The sequence below is a fragment of the Acartia tonsa genome, unplaced genomic scaffold (assembly GCF_053477335.1).
Source record: "Acartia tonsa isolate MP-2025a unplaced genomic scaffold, ASM5347733v1 sca5, whole genome shotgun sequence".
Lineage (NCBI taxonomy): Eukaryota > Metazoa > Arthropoda > Copepoda > Calanoida > Acartiidae > Acartia > Acartia tonsa.
Genome location: NW_027649599.1, coordinates 146,122 through 163,840, shown reverse-complemented (window position 1 = coordinate 163,840; position 17,719 = coordinate 146,122). Strand labels below are relative to the sequence as shown.

Genomic DNA, 17,719 nt, shown 5'->3' with positions numbered 1-17,719 from the left:
ATTGAACAAGAATGTCAAATTTATTAAGCAGAATATTAATTTAAAGGTATAAAACTTTTTTAAAAACTGCATTAATACAGAATTAGATTAAAGATAATTCTTTCATAAAACCTTAGATTACAAAACAATATAGTTAATGTAAACCAGTTACAATCAGTCAGTGGCATGTTGTAGGGGGGGGGGGGGGTGTATAATTATGGGTGTCATCCCCCCTCCCTTAAAATTGAAATCCTATATTCCTCCTTTTTCCGATGACGGGTAAATAAAATCTGAAATATAAATGACGCAAGTGAGTACAAAATATATACGCATATTTTGGTCAATTTTGTTGTTTTTTTAAAAATGCTAAATATAATGATAACTATTAAAACAATTTTTAAGTATAACTTTTATCTTATTAGGATAACAATTAAAAAAGAAAAATATTTTTACTATATGCAATTCGTGTTCAAACACCTAATTGAAAAAAATAATGCAAGATATAGCTTTTATTTTAAGATAGACGAGGGGCAACGCCCCCTAGAAGCCTTTAGGTATTATTAAAGTGGGAGGGGGATAAGTCAACCGCCTTTCTACTTTTTAATTTGAGTTTTAATAAAAAATATTATAAAAAAATTTTAGGTAGGGGATTTGAAATTGGCGCATTTGTATAAACACCAGTTAATGCACAAAAAAAAGGGGGGGGAACAAAACAAGTTTTTAAAAATCCGAGATTTCGAACTACTGTCATCCTTTTTCCACCCCCTTATGATTGAACACCACCATGGTACAACAATATGCACACAACTGGTTGCAATTCTATTAATATATCAAGTTCCTAAATTTTAATTTATAAGTTTGAATGTTTTCTGTTGAAATCCAAATTAACATTAAACAAGGATGACAAAATCCATAAAAGCGAAGCTCTGAAATGATAGGACAAACAAACATTAACACTTGTAAAGTGACAGAACTGAATAATCAGTTATCCTAGGTATCAGTACTCCAAAAATCCGACCAATCGGATAGTTATCTAATAAAAATTTGATGTTTAAAAATTTATAAAGCAACATGTTTAAAATGGACGTACGGACTTTTTGGTAACAAATATAGAGTTGCTTCGCTTTCTAACTTGTACCTAACTCCTAAAGGAATCAGCATGCAAAGTTTGAAATCGATAGGACAATTCTAACATGCCTAAATTAACGAAAAGAGCTATCCGTTACGTATGGACTGACAGACCCTAATTATAGAAAAGTTTCGCTTTTAAAAATAGGCATTTCACTTGTTTATGAAATTTAGTGAGTTTTGATTAAGTGTGGGTGTTTGGATATTTGTGTGCGCAAGATGGGGTGTGTGAGTGTGTGTGTTTGTGCGTTGGAAGTGAGTGTGTAAAGAACGTAGTGTGTGTGTGTGTGTGTGTGTGTGTGTGTGTGCGTTGAAAGTGTATGTTTATGTGTGTGCGATAGAAGTGTGTGTGTTATTTTATTAAAAGTACATAAATTGAGGCATAAATATTAAATATGTATCCTAGGTTTTTTTTATGAACCATATCGGTTCAGCGGTGTAAAGACACAATATCACAGAAACACAGATATCCTGTTACTTTCAGTATTATTTTTTTTCTCTAAAGTTTAAGAAGTCAACAACTACTGAATTGATTTAGTTTTTATTTTTAGAGAGGCTTCATGTTGGTCCAGGGATAGTTTTAGGCTATTTTTTTGCCCCTTTCTTACTCAACTTTTGGAATATAGGGCTCTAAAATACTAAGGGCGCACCTGCTAGTATATCATTATAAAGTAGAATTTATTAGACCAATTTTTAGGAGAGTTTGTTATTAATCAAGGCCAGGTTTTAGGCTAGTAGATGCTTCAATTAATCATGTCGGAGATATGGTCTAAGAAAAAACCGTTTGATAACCTTTGGACAATTCCAACATGCCTTAATTAACACTAAGAACAATACTATACATACGGACGGATTTAACCAATTCTTAAATGTAGAAAAGATTCACTTTAAATTTTTTTATTGTATTATACTAATAGCGGCTACGCCCCTAGAACCCCTTAAGTCTCTTGAGGAGGGGGGGGGGTGTACTTTTTTAATATAGGTTATAAACTCTCCCAGGACCTATGAGAAGCTTTGATGTAAAGGAGAACCATATCGGTTCAGAGGGTGGCAATATCCTTCAGTGCACATACAGACACACAAAGATCCTGTTACTTTATAAAAAGGACTAGCGGCTTCGCCCCTAGCCTCTAGAGGCTTTGCCCTGAGAGGTTTAATCAAACCAATTTTTCATATTTTAGATTTAAAGAAAAATGTTTTAAAAATTTTTTTGGGGGGAGAAATTTTTTTTTTTTTTTTTGGGAGGGGGGGTAGTCGACCCAACTATTTTAATTTTAGTTTTAAAAAGAAAAAAAATTTGAGGTGGGTATTTTTAATTTTTGGGGGGGTTAGGGGTGTCCCACCCCCCAAGAAAATAGTTAAAAACCTTCCTGGGAACTATGAGAAGCTACCCTGTAAAGGAGAACCCGATCGGTTCAGCGGTTAGCGAGATCCTTCGCTACAAACAGACAAACACACAAATACACAAACACACAAACAGACAGACATCGTTCTACTTTGTATTATAGATAATATTTAAGGGTGTTATTTCTACATAAAATGAAATATTTGGTGCCATATACATTTTTGAAGCCAGTTGCGTACACAGTTGTAAGTGACCATTTCAAGTTTATTATTTCATCTTCAAATGAAATATATGCTGTGGTATAACTTTAGGTTAGGCGTTTGCGCAGATATTTACCGGGGAAAGGGGAAGGGATGGGGCCACTATTTCAACAAAAATTGAAATATCTGCTGTATACATCAGATATACACAAAATTACCCTTCTATAGATCAAAATTATTGGTTGATTAAAACGTAAGCACAATCATCTTAATGCATAAACCAATCAAATTTCACTAAAGTCGCCAAAGTTGTGAAGCCAACGAATAAAAAAAACGTTATCAAAAACTTTGTAGACTCTCTCTCTCTGTGTATACATACATATTCACAACCAGTTGCGTGCACAGATATTTACATGGGGAAGGGGTGTTGGTAAGCATCAAAAGGGTTTTTACAAAATAACAAGGATGACAGCATCCATAAAAGCGAAGCAATGTAACATTAGGGCAAATGAACATTAACATTTATAGAGTGTGAGAATTTAATAAGCATAATATAAATTTAAAACTCTAAACAAAATTGTATGTAAATTAACACTTACTTTTAAGAACTTTTAAAATATCATATGGTTTTGTCCAAGGAATCATTGTCAAAAAAAACATGCCAAAATTAACAATGAGAGACGGACAGACTGACCCTAATAATAGAAAATCTTAATATTTTGATAAAGCAATACATAGAATTAAGAAGAAATCTTTGAGAAAAAAATAAAAAAGAAAGAGAAAATTTTTTGGGGGGGTGAGATTATTTTCCTAGTGCAGGGTTAAGGTACTTTCCCCATAATAGTTATAAATCTTCTATGACCTTATAAAAAGCTTTACAGCAAAGGAGAACCGTATCAATCCAGCTGTTGACGAAATCCTTGAGTACAAACACAGAGATAGACAAACATTCTGGTACTTTTATATGTAAGATGTGTTTGTTAAATAAGGACAATTTTGTTCATACGCATCATAATAACAACATTATAAGTTATCAACAGTTTGGATATATATAAGTAGGACAAAGAGAGATAAAAGAACGATAGCCTGTTTATTACACTAGTTTTATAATAATGTTTTATTATTCGTCGCCTTAAAACTTTGGAGACTTTAGCAAATTTCGATTGGTTCATTCATTAAGTTGAGTGTTCAAACGTTTCAACCACTAATTTTAATCTACACAAGGGGCAAGATTGTTTATAATTATTGCATTGGAAATGGACATCAATTTATCGGTCATTGTCCTATCCCTCTAGATCCCTTGTAAGGTTTAGTAAAGTTTTCGGGTCATGTGAAGGAAACGAAGTTGCGGGTTTCGTCATACTTTCACATCAGCTTTTATCCTATTTCTAGCCGCTACGGGGGGCTCTAAGCCTGCAGGGCAATCACCAAACCTAACCTAAAATAATCTTTCAAAAGCTACTGTGAAAATACGACAAAACCCGCAACTTCGTTTCCTTCACATGACCCAAGTTTTCTTATGTGGACAATCAAATTTTAAGATACTAGAGGCTTTTTATCCTAATGATGAAAAATAGCCTAAAACCATCCAAAGTCTTTTTTAAAAACCGATGTGAAGCTTCCCTTACTCATTTTGTTCAGTGTAGTTATGGAAATTTTAAGCTTCAGACAGGAAAAACTTTACTTTTTTTATATACTACTGGCGGCTACGCCTCTAGATGCCTCTAGTGGCACTTTAAATGTTTGTTTTTTTTATTTAAAATATGTAATCTTTTCTATGTTGCAACTAAGTCTCTACGTAACTTTTTCTCAATTATTTTGTGATTTATCTTAAAAGGGTGGTGGTACCCTCCTCCAAAATAGTTATAAACCTTCCCGGGACCTATGAGAAGCTACCCTGTAAAGGTGAACCCGATCAGTTCAGCGGTTAGCGAGATTCTTCGGTACAAACATACACACAAGCACATAGACAAACAGAAATCCTGTTACTTTATTATAAGGATAGGATAATATGCTTTTTAAAAGCGAAGCTTTTCTATAATTAGGGTTGGTCCGTCCGTCCGTCCGTACGTCCGTCCGTCCGTACGTCCGTCCGTCCGTACGTCCGTCCGAGATAGATAGCTTTTATTCGTTAATTTAGGCATGTTAGAATTGTCCTATCGATTTCAAACTTTGCATGATGATTCCTGTAGTAGTTAGGTACGATTTAGAAAGCGTAGCAACTCTATAATCATTACCAGAATGTCCGTACGTCTATTTTAAACATGTTGATTTTTCTAATTTTTTAACAGTAAATTTTTATGTGATCTAATTATCCGTTTGATCTGATTTTTGGTATATTGATTCCTGGGACAAAGAACAATATTTTAAGCGAAGCAACTCTATAATCAAATCCAAAAAATGTAAGTATGTCCATGAACTCAATAAACATTATCCTGTATCAAGAAGTTTTTCAACAAATTTACTTACAATTTTGCTTCGACTCTTATACTTTTATATTCTGATAATTCAGTTTAGACACCATACAGGTGTTAATGTCCGTTTGTCCTACCGTTTCAGTGCTTCGCTTTTATGGATGTTGTCATCCTTGTTTATATATACTTTTAAATCTGTAATAATAATTCCAGTATTGCTTCAAAACCGATTAATATCTGCTGAATTAGAACCGATTCTCAGTCATTCCAAAAAATCATGTATTGCTTCATATTACAAATAATTTTCCACAAATATTAAAATAAAAATCTTAAAATTAACACCAGTTTTCATTGCCCTGACCACCGGAATCTAGGGGCTAACAAAACTGATTTTAATCTTAGTTTAAAATTTTAATAATTGCGGAAAACTTTTAATAATTCGATGGGATAAATACTATTAGTACCTTATACTGCAAATCACATAATAAAATAGTATATGTATAAATAAGTCTGAACAAATCTTATGACTTAAATAGTAAACTGTTTTCAATTCTTCCTTTTTGATAAAATAAACACAAACTGGATTGATATTTCAACTTTTAAAGCAACCCAAGCACTGAGTCAGACTAGTATTGGATGTTAAGGTTGCCAAACTAAAACTTTACTAAAAGAAAACAAAAACATTTTAACTTACTAAAAGAAAACAATAACATTTTAACTTACTTTTTTAAGACAATATATTGTTGGAGAGTGGTGTCTCATTCCCGCAATAAAATAGCCTAAATCCAGAAATTATAAATTATTATATTTTATTTATACAATGTCATATGCCCCAATTGGTTCAGTGGTTAGTAAGATCATAAGCTTAATCTGAAAACATAGACAGACAGAGAAATTTCATTACTTCTTAATAGAAAAAGGTTTTGGTAACTTTTTATTGAAAAAATTACTTGGGTTATTTTGTGTCCGCTCAAATATAGCCTAAAACCTGGTTGGACTTAAGCCAAACTTAACTAACACGAATTGTCTAAATATTTACAAGATCTTAATAGGCATTACACATATATTATAACACCTTATAGTATTACTTGTTGCTTCGCCATAGCCTCAAGGAAAATAGTCTAAAACCACCCCAAGACATGTATAAAGCTTACCTATTAATAACAACCAATTTGGACCAGTATGTCTTTAGCTTCAGACAAAAAATAATTCCTACTTTTTAATATAGGATTACAGATATAATGTATGTATCTAAAAAAAATTAAATTTTGATCTAACAAATTTGGACACCATCAGGCAGTAAAAAAAAGCTTGTTGGGCAAGTGCAGGATTTTAAGGGATAAGACAAAGGACCATACATTTATCTTCACTCTTAATCATGATAACAAAATTGCCTCTTTTATAAAAGACATTCCTAGTATGAACCCAACTATCAAGACTTTAAAAAGTATCCAAAACTCGAAAGAAAAACTTTGGGTACAAGTATGCCTCTCTCCCTGAATAAGTGAGAAGGGTGTGGGTATAGCGGTATATTGTCTGTGCAGGGATTTCAGAGATATAACAATTGAATGTAAATTATCAATCCCTCGAATTATAGTAAAATTCAGCATTTATATAACTTATAAATTTGGAGGGAAAGGGGGTGAGGGGAGGAAATGACAGCAGATTAATTATACTTTCATTGTTCCGGCCCTTACTTCCTTGATACATTTGTTTATATTGTGGAATGAATTTTCAAGAAATGCTTCGAAACCGATTGATATCCGCTGGATTATAACCGGTTCTCAGCAAATCTTAAAACTCAAGTAAAACATCGTATTACAGAGAATTTTCTAAATCAAAATAATAAACGTAATCTATTTTTGTTTGTGGTTCACTCGGGACTAACAAACTGATTTAAATCTCAAAATATTCCTTTTAAAATCTGCAGAAAACTGTCTATAATACGATGCGATAAGTAACTTAAAAAGATATATTTATGTGGGCCAATGAAGGTAGAGAGAGAGAGGGGACATTGGGCAATTAATTACACTTATAATAACGTTTTCTTATTCGTTGATTTAACAACTTTAGGGACTTTAGTAAATTATGATTAGTTGGTTCATAAAGATGAGAGTTCAAACGTTTCAACCACTAGTTGTTATCTACAGAATGGGTATTTTTGTCTATATTCATTGGAGATGTACATCAATTTATTGGCCATTGTCTTATCCCTTTAGGTACCTGCAATGAAAGGGTCAAATACTAGCAAATCTTCTCTATAAATCGAAATGTCCGTCTGTTAGAAACGGGAAAACGTAAATTTCATGGCTTCAATTCAAAATAAAAGGTTGCATCTTTTTATATGAAGATTTTCTTTATTATTCATTATCCTCCAGTAGAGAATTTGCTTGGTCTGTCAGTCTGTTTGTCATAATTTATACTTTATAAACGTTTTATTAATTTTAACCACTGAACATCTGCTCTATAACTGCCGTTTGTAGAACCATTATTCTGTGCTCTGTGTTGTCATCCTAGTTTTTCAAGAGCCTTTAGTTGTGTGTGGGATGATAAATTTTTGATAACATAAACAATTTTGGAGCACAGAATTTTTAGTGATTTCACTTAAAGTGAGAGTTTAGACACCACCACTCTCGGCAACATTCTTATATGGGGGGAGGGGCAGTTCTTTCCTTTACCCTTAGGGGGCTACTAAGTATCCCCCAAAGAATTATTTTTTTTCCATTTTTCTAAAATTAGCATTGATACTACATTTGTTTTTGTTTGTCTGTTCTGGTAAGTTTTGCTTTTATGAATGGCTGCGCTACTTGTATAATCTTATTCCTTATCTAAACACAACAGAAAACACTATCAAGGACAAGTAATTCTTGAGGAGCAAAGCTTTTCTGCATCTAAAGAAATATGTGTTTGGACTTATGAGTGATATTCTGTAATCATTTACGGAGTGCACATTGGGCTGTTTGTTTATTACACTGCACTGGCAACCAAAGTTATATAATAACATTTTCTTATTCGTTGGCTCAAAAACAATGGGTACTATTTTCAATTTTGAGTGTTTAAACGTTTCAAACATTAATTGTGATCTACAAAGGGGTAATTTGTGAATCATCATTGGGGATGTAATTAAATTTATCAGTCATTGTCTTATCTCTTTAGATCCTTGTTCTGTACCTCACTGAACATTGAAAATAATTTGCTTATAAATTTGTTTATAAATTGTATATGATTGTTACAGGAATCATCAGGGCAATCCTAACATGCCTAAATGTACATGTACAGACGGAAGCATAGACCCTAAAAATAGAAGAGCTTTGCTTATTAGAAGAATGGATAAATATTATTGAACAATTTTAGATGATTTTTGTTTGACAATGAAAATTGAATGGTCTGTCACATTCGATCTCAAAAACGGCTGGACAATAAATCCACTGTTTACAATACTGCTTATATTTTATCTTGGGCAGGCTTTAGGCTATTTGGATATTTAATAAATTGTTAGACATAAAGAGGTTGCGTGAATATTTTTAAAAATATAAATAATATTTATTAATCGCATTGAATAATAAGATTTTTCTGCGGATGGTAAAATTGATAATTGGTTCTACCAGATTTATAAAACTCCCAGTACTATAGTTGTGCGAACAGACACTGTGCTGCCAGCAATTCAGCTGCTACCAATCTTTAAAGTTCTTCTGTTGTAACAATAACCTTGTCAATCAGTCTTGTTCTATTCATATCTAATCATATTATACTGTTGAAAAATATTTATTTACAAATCATTATACTCTTTACCTTCTAAAATAACATGATATCTGTGTGTATGCACTCTAAATAATCAATCGTCTTAAAACCATGTCATAACTAAAGATGTTGAAAAAGTATTGCTGTGTCAGATACGTGACATGAATGTCTTGGCCCAAAACAGGCGCAACTCAGTACCATGCACATTTAGGACTTCCAGACAAAGGTCATTCAATCAAAGAGTTGTTTGCTTGTTGGGTGTTACTTAACCTAATAGCCCGGGTGTTTGGTCAGAAAAGGAGATATATATGGTTTCCCATTAGTTATCCTTGGTTGTTGGGCTTGATGTTAGGGTGTGTTTTACATTAGCCTCAATCATAAGAGGTAATTGATGAGATTATGTACTTTATGATCTAGTGAACTGCAAAGCTATTATAACAGATTTTTAAAAACCTGTTAAACCTTAAAATACTATAAAGATTCATTGAGTCATTACCCTTGTTTATTGACAACTTTAAAGACTTGTAAAACATTCAAATCACCCATTTAGGAGCTGTCGTGTGCATTGTTAATTTGTTATTGCTATAGATATATTTACTAATATTGATATTGCTGCGCTACCTACGAATAAATTTATCAAATTGTCCTTGTGTCTCATCCTATTATATAATGTAGTATGGTGTTTATAGGCTGTAGCTTAAGAATTTAATTTACCACTGAACCAATTGAGCTCTTTCTTCACAAGATGGTCTTAAACTATTCAGTTTTTGAACTACATCTTGGAATTTTTGGCTTTCCCTCCCCTTTTTCAGAGCTCCTAGATACTAGGGGCGTGTTGTAAGATCATAAAAGACCTGTAGTTTTAATGTTGCGTGATCTAGTTAAATGCGAATATGCAATTTATAGTAAAACATAAAACAATTAAGAAAAATAAAACCAATTCAAAATTTAGATAATTTATTACAGTAAGAAAACAATGAAAATCACAAGAGAATAAAATAGTATAAAAGTATAAATATAGAAAAGTTATTAAATATAAAAATTCCCCTTCCAGGACTGGTTTTGAACTCCAGGTGTGTTAAAACTAAAAATAAACTAATTAAAATGCTAAAATAATGACTTTTGTGATAAAATATAAAACATTGACCAGTAAAATCTATAGGATAAAACCATAAAATAAGATAAAAACTGGACTAAAACTGGCATAAGACTTAAACATGCTTAATGACCAAAAAATAATAAAATATCACTAAAAAGATGCGTCAGAATAGCAAATAAAATATAGTTAAAATTAGATAAAATCAAATAAAAATCAAAATCTGCTATAATTGGAACGAAATCCTACCTACAGATGCCTGATTTGGGTAAAAGAAACACTAGACCACTAGACTTGGACTGTACTACAAATCTCAGGAATGGCAGATACACTAAGCCTAGGTAACTATTATAAAAGGTAAAATGTTCTAGATTATTATATGTACTTGATATAAAAGAAAGATAAATAAAAATACATTAAACAATCAAATCCATTTAATTACAACGAATGTTGAATGTTTAATGCATATAATTGAGATAAAATGATTAAAGTACATAAAATAACTAAAACTATAAAATAAGAGTAAAATAAAAAATGTTATAATTAAAATAAGATTAAAAGAGTAAAAGGAATAAAAACTTGATCTCAATTGAAATCGATCAAGAAATGAAATGAAATGAGTAAAAATAATAATCAAAATGACATGATATAGTCAAGTGATTAAAATGATAAAAAAAGAAGTGATCAAATTGACCAAGAATGATCAACTGATAATGTATTCAAAGATACATTGTCATTTATAGGCGACAGTAATGTTATTGTTTTGAATTAAAACTAGTTTTGACGTTTTAGATATTGACAGTATATGTGTACAGCGATTTTTAAAGTTAAATTAAAATAATAAAATGATAAAATTAGATTAAAATATGATTAAAATATCCCATTTAAATAGATAAAAAGTCGTTGGTATTTTAAAATAATAATTAAAAGAAAATAAAGATATCATATTATAAAATAGGCGAACTCTTTGCATCATTTAACATACTTTGAGCTCTTTGTATGATTTTTATTAAAATTTCAGCAAAATATCAAGACTATTAAATTTAATCTAAATAAAATAATAAAATTAAGCAATATATATTTTGCATATCTCATTTTTTCACACCACATTGGCCCCAAAAAGGGATGCAAAATATATTGCTTTACCTGTACTTTCAGCAGATATAGCATCAGAAGAATCCATAACATCAGAGAGTAAGTTCATCATGCATAAACTAACCATTCACAACAGTATTAATGTGAAGAGCAGCAAACTATCAAGACTATCTTGAAGAATGATTGTAGCCAAGATAAATGAATAGGGAACGCATAAATTAAGGCATTGATATCAACAAGATCAACAATACAATCAGGAGTGTCTCTGAGGATTTGATCAAGCCAAGACAATAAAGAATTTAACAAAGAACACACAAAAAAAGGAGATTTAGGAGAATATACAACACATATCAATGAGAGTAAAGAACAAAAATGTTGATGCAAACCTACAGCTGAATATTCAATTAATAAAAAAGATAATATTCAAGCAAACCTAACAAATCTATTTCTATTATAAGACTTGTTTATGCTAAAAAATAGTATGAGGGAAGATAAAAACACATTATAAAAAACATTAAATGTTAAAAGCATATGATCAACTCTTGATTATCTTTTAACTTAAGAGTCAAATAGAATAATAAGCAAATCTAAAAATTGCTTTGGTAAAAGTATTTTGAAACATTATAACAATTATTTCCTAAAGATTTTGAGAAAATACAAACAGTATTTCTTTGGTATGTAAGCATATGGGTTAAAATTGACATCCTCATGTTTTGAGAACACATTTATATTGGAATATAATTAATATAATACAATTCAAATCTAATTGATATCAATCCTTCTTTTCAGTAATTAAATTAAGTATGAACAAGGACTTTTGAAAATGACACAAGATAGAACACTTCTGACAGTAAAAGAGAAAATATCCAAAGTCTAAATATATATACTATTTATATTTTGAAATTATTTATAAAAATTTTTCAACACTTAAAGGATAAAATGAATATCCAATGTCAAGGATAAAAGTAATACCCTTATTTATTTTTTAAATTATTTGATTAATATTAATGTTTTGACACTTCAAGGATAAAATTAATATCCAATGTCAAGGATAAAAGTAATATCCTTTTAAATTAATATCATTTATTATTAGTATTTATATTTTGACATCTTTGGAATAGGCAATAATTGCTCAGGATTAAAGAAATGTTCAAAAATATTGTAAAACCATAGAAAGCAAATTATTGCAATTAACTAAATTTAATACTTTAAATAAGATAAGTATTGTCTAAGGCAATCAATCTAACTTATTAAAATAAAAATAAATTCACATTTTAAATATTTGTAAAGTAAAGAATTAATATTGGTATGATAAATTATACCTATACAAGATTAAGCAACAATATGATAAAATGATTTGAAAATTACAAAAACATTCTCATTTTCTGTACTTATTTAACAGAACTAAAAAAAAGAGCATTAGGAGAAAGGAATTAATATTGGTATGAAAACAATACCTATATAGGATATAAACATTGAGTTAGATTAAAAAAGATATGATAAACATAATTTGAATATTAATTAGTTAAAATTATAAACCTTCTCATTTTCTGTGCTTATTATGACAGAACTAAAAAAATGAGTATGAATTGGTAAAGGATTATTTATAACATGATCAGGACAAGTAAGCTTCTCAATATCCATAACTAAATCACTTTCTGACTTAAGTGACATAGCTAATCAAATGAAATATCATTCATTCCTTGTTATTCTATGTAGAGAATATTTTGGAAATAGAATTTTCTTTTTTAAAAAATGTAAATAAATATAAAGCAATCACTTTAATTCATTATAATATTAAATAAGTAAGCTATTGTTAAATGCAATTATTCTAACTTTTGAATGAGGTAAAGAATGTAAAAATAAATAAATATTAAAAAGATTTGCCAGAGATAAAAACAATAATCTATGCTATTACAATCTTTAGCTTATTAATACAATTTTTTAAAAACTTGATTAGCCATATTTAAAACATGTTTAATATTTGTGCTGAAAGTGATAGAAAATAACCATGATATTAGACTCTGATATCAAGATTTTGAAATTTTAGCTTCTCATTAGCTTTAACAAAATCACTTTCTTGATAAGTGAATAAGTATAATTGATGAAAACATCATCATTCTTGACTTGATATTCCAAATTACGAGCATTTTTAAATCTCTGATTAATATAATGTTGAACACTCTCCAAACCTTTTGTGAGAAGACTATTTACAGTAAAGCACATTTTACTGAATTTCAAAATATGTTGGCAAATAAACAGATTTGCTAAGAGATTCAAGTCTGTAATTGCAGACTTACTATCAGCCTCAAAGGAAGAGCAAGACAAAAGATAATTAGTTCTATCTTTTATGAACATAATTTCTGCGTTTGTAGTTCCATTATCAATCAAAGGAAAGTCAAAATTGTTTATATGTGATTGATTTTCCAATTTTGAATCAATTTCCTGATCAATACTTTCATGACCAGATTCAATAATACAAGCAGGATCATTTTTAAGTACAACATTGCATGAAGAGTATAGAGGAATATCTAAACTAGCATTTGAAGAAGCTTCACTGTAATCATGGGAAATAATAAACAAATCATCATTTTCACTTTGGTCAGATATTTGGGGAATAAGACCCTCAAATATGTACTCATCAGAATTATTTGGTTCATCATTTAAAACATCAGAGAATACCTGAATATTATTTGAATCAATAAGTTTGCAATCAGAATCAAAAAGTGAATTATTATTTAGACATCCAGAGGAAATAAAACCTGAATCATCTAAAAAGCAAGCAGGTGGATAATCATTACCACAATCAGAAGAACTAATACTACAATCAACTATCTTAGTAGCATTAGTACCACTTACATCTAAACTACTGGCTGGTGTACTAATACCAGTATCTGCTTTATCACCAACGGTCTCAATATTTAGCTCATCAACAAGCATTCTAAAATTACTTTTTTTAAAAGCCTTAACATCAATATGTATTGATTTATAAATGTTATCATGGTCATCATATTGACGTGCTAGAGTAGTAAGTTGCATGGAAACATTTAACAATTCTTCAAGGTCAGACTCACAAATTTTATCCAACTTATCATCAGCAATGATATCATTTATAAATTTTATGTGTAGATATAATCTTTCCTTTAACTTAAGTACAATGGTATGTATTTTAATTGAAAATTGTCTGTTTTTGCCCCTACTGGGATCAGTAATGTTTGCCCTAGTTGCAAAAACTTTAATTTTAGTATTCATAAATGTTAGAAAATGAGGAATTCCCTTTGAAAGTTCATAATTTAATGACTGCAATACATCCATTTTGAATGTCAGACTTTTCTTAATGTATATTTGTCAAACTATAAAATTGCATTTTCTTCAAAAAATTTACACAAAGGGTAATGGTAACTGTAGTTTTAATTTTGTAAGATCATAAAAGACCTGTAGTTTTAATGTTGTAAGATCATAAAAGACCTGTAGTTTTAATGTTGCGTGATCTAGTTTTCACACAACAGGGCGCAACAGCTATCTTATAATATAAAGTAGTAAGTTTTTTATCATTTGTAGATAGGACAATTCTTATATATTACGGACAAACGTACAGGCAGATGGACCCTAATTTTAAAGAAGCATTGCTTTTAACAACACAAAACCATTTATTTGAATAAGAATATTGTTATCTTATTATTGTTGATTACAATGCTAGCTGCCTGGCCCCTAGCCTATAGTAGAGGGTGGGGGAGGTTAGAAAAATAGCATAAAACAAACCAAAGACATTCATAAAGATTCTCTGAAAAATATAACAAATTGGAACCAGCATTTCCAGAGATCTTAAGCTTCAAACAATAAAGATTTCTAATTTCTATTAGAGGACTAGCGGCTGCAACTTTAGAATCTAAGGGCTCTGTATTCAACTGGGTAAAAATGGGCAGAAAAATGTATTAAAACCATCCAATGGCTTAAATATAAAATATCCTAAAACCATCCCAGTAACTATATGAAACTTCCCTAAAAAGAAAAATGCAATTAATTTAGTATGAAATTGTAAGTCAAAGACAAAAAACCTTACAACTGTATTTAAAAGAATTTATACCTTTATTCTTAAATCTTACTTACAAGATAAATTATAGAGTAGATATAAAAAATTAGATAAAGAGACTGAAAATAATCATTATTTATTATACTAAATTAAATGTATTTATACATTATTGTTGAAAATATGGCATAATAATATTTTCTTAAAAATAGTAAATATGAAACACTACACTATGTGATTTTATTGATTTGATTTGTCAGTGTTTGTTACAGGTATGTGTTCATGTAGATTATCATCCTCAATTAGGTTTAATGATTTTTTGGGTTTACTGAATGTTTCTAAATTGCCATCATGAACAACTATGGCAAACTTTGGTTGATGGAACATTATTGAATTTCTACAAAATTTATCATATTCATTTCTTGTATACTTACTCCACTCAACATATATGCTTATCTCATCAGCTGTCACATCAGGTGTCACATCATCTGTCTCATCATCTGAATATTTTAGTGAAAACTCATCTCCCCAAGCTGCAAATTCACGTTTATGATCAATATGTTCGTCAGCAAATACAATGATATTCTTTAATTCAACATAAATATCTTTAAACGGGTATGCATTCATCATATTGATATAATTGATGTGTCTTGGCTTGTTTACTAGATCTTTAAAGTTTCTTTTGGCGTTGGTAATGTGATAGTAGCTCCATGATATATCAGGATAATTCCTAGAAATATATCTCTTTACATCATAATATAGTTCTTTGTTTTCTAATTTAATTTTCTCCTCTACTTGTTTCTCTCTTTCTCTTTTAGGTAAACTAAGAAACTCCTTTGTAGTTGCCTCTCTGATAATATCTTTAGAAACTTTTGAGTATGTAATGATTGCAATACTCTCATCCTGGTCTAATAATTTGTACTTAACTAATATTGCCATTGTTAAGGCACTAATATTATGTTTATATTCATTATGGTAGTGATGACACTTTGGAACTTTTCCTTCAGGATAAATAAATTTATGTAGATTTTTATCTTCAAATGCTACAGAACTATTTAGTTTATTGTTTTTGTTCTCCAAAATAATAATTGCATGGGCCATTGTTCTAAGTATCATATTCCTTATTTGGTCAGTCAAGTAAACATTACCTATATCAAATATGATAATGTTTCTTGCTTGAGCACCCTGGAATTTCTCTATACTTGTTACCAATATTCCTTCAGGTCTTTTCATGTATTCTCTAAAATCTCTGACAATTGATGTACTCGAGGAAAAGTGTTTGTGTAACAATTGAAATAATCTATCAATATATCTTATATCATCTGATAATATAACAACACTCTCTTTAGGTTTATTTAAGAAATATTTGTTTACAGCAGCAACAACTAATAAACTAGGATCAATGTCATAAATATTTCTGTAGTAAAAATTATGGTTACCCATGACATTAGTATCAGGAGAACAAGACATTTGTTGAGTAGAATCCTGTCCTAAAGCATTAGCTAGATGAATAATTTGTTTAGAATTTCTCATATTTTTGGTGAGATTGACATGTACAGCGTCATGATTCACTTTCATAGTTTCTAACCACTTTGCTTTCTCAGTTTCTAAATGTGTCTCTTTATCTAATACTTTTAAGTTAACACAAATTGTCTGTATAGAGGCAGGAAAAACAATTTTTCCAATTATCATTTCATCAATGAATAAATGATCACAGTGATTATCTCTTAAAAATTTGTTTAATGCATTGATTATTTCAGTTTGTTCTAGGGATTTGTATTTGTCATTAATCCTTAAATCTTTAGTAGTAATAACTTTGATATTAGGATAATAGTCAAAATCTGCTACAGCTATAATGTTCATAATGGATGATTCAGATGTTTTAAAATCAGGAAATGTATTATACTCTTCATATGTAATTGCTGTCATATCAATGTAAAATAATTGATCTTTACTATTACCTTTTGTACATTTTTTAGCTCTTTCCTTTAGTACATAAGTTTTACCAGTACCATAGTCACCATCTATGATAAGGAATTTAGCTGGTGAGTGTACTGCTTGCAGTTGTTTATTGTTGAGCATGTATACAGGAACATTATTATCTTCTGATGGCTCTTCAATCTTTTCTAAAAATTTTAATTGTTCATCAGTTAATATATTCTTAGGAATATTTCCATCTCCTGTAGGTCTTTCAGTCTTTCCTGTTAATTCTAGTTGTTTATCAGTTAGCATATTTTTAGGAATAGAGCTTTCTCCGGATATTCTTTCAGTCTTTCCTGTTAATTTTAGTTGTTCATCAGTTAGCATATATTTTGGAATATAGCTTTCTCCTGATATTCCATCTATTTTTCCTGTTAATGCTTCCTCAGTTTCTCTGCTAATTGTCAATGGATCTGATATCAATTTATCAAATCTGCTTGATTCTTTTATTGAAATGTGATATATCAATTCAGCTACAAGTTCCTCATATACTGTCTGATCATGGTTATCAGATGAAACAAGCTTTTGATCAGATATCTGCTTCAACCAAGTTGTTACATCATCAACATCTTGTAGAATAAATTGCTGACAGTTTACACAGGGAACTGTGGTTTCTTCATGAATACTCAAATGTGGAACACATGCAGCCCTAACAAACACCCAACTGTTGGAAAGCATATCTCCAAATAATTTATGCATGAAAAAAAAGTG

The 17,719-nt window shown here is 30.1% G+C and overlaps 1 long non-coding RNA gene across 2 annotated transcripts; it reads right to left on the bottom strand.

The window, feature by feature from the left end:
• Positions 1–9,747: 9,747 nt before the first annotated feature.
• Positions 9,748–10,615, bottom strand: LOC145311327 (uncharacterized). 2 transcript variants are annotated; one of them, XR_013876624.1, is made up of 3 exons: positions 10,398–10,615; positions 10,153–10,287; positions 9,748–9,891 (listed from the first exon to the last, which is right to left on the bottom strand). It is a non-coding gene; the product is annotated as an uncharacterized LOC145311327 (long non-coding RNA). The 2 variants fall into 2 exon arrangements; XR_013876623.1 differs by having other exon boundaries at positions 10,153–10,270; positions 10,398–10,609.
• Between the last annotated feature and the right edge of the window lie 7,104 nt (positions 10,616–17,719).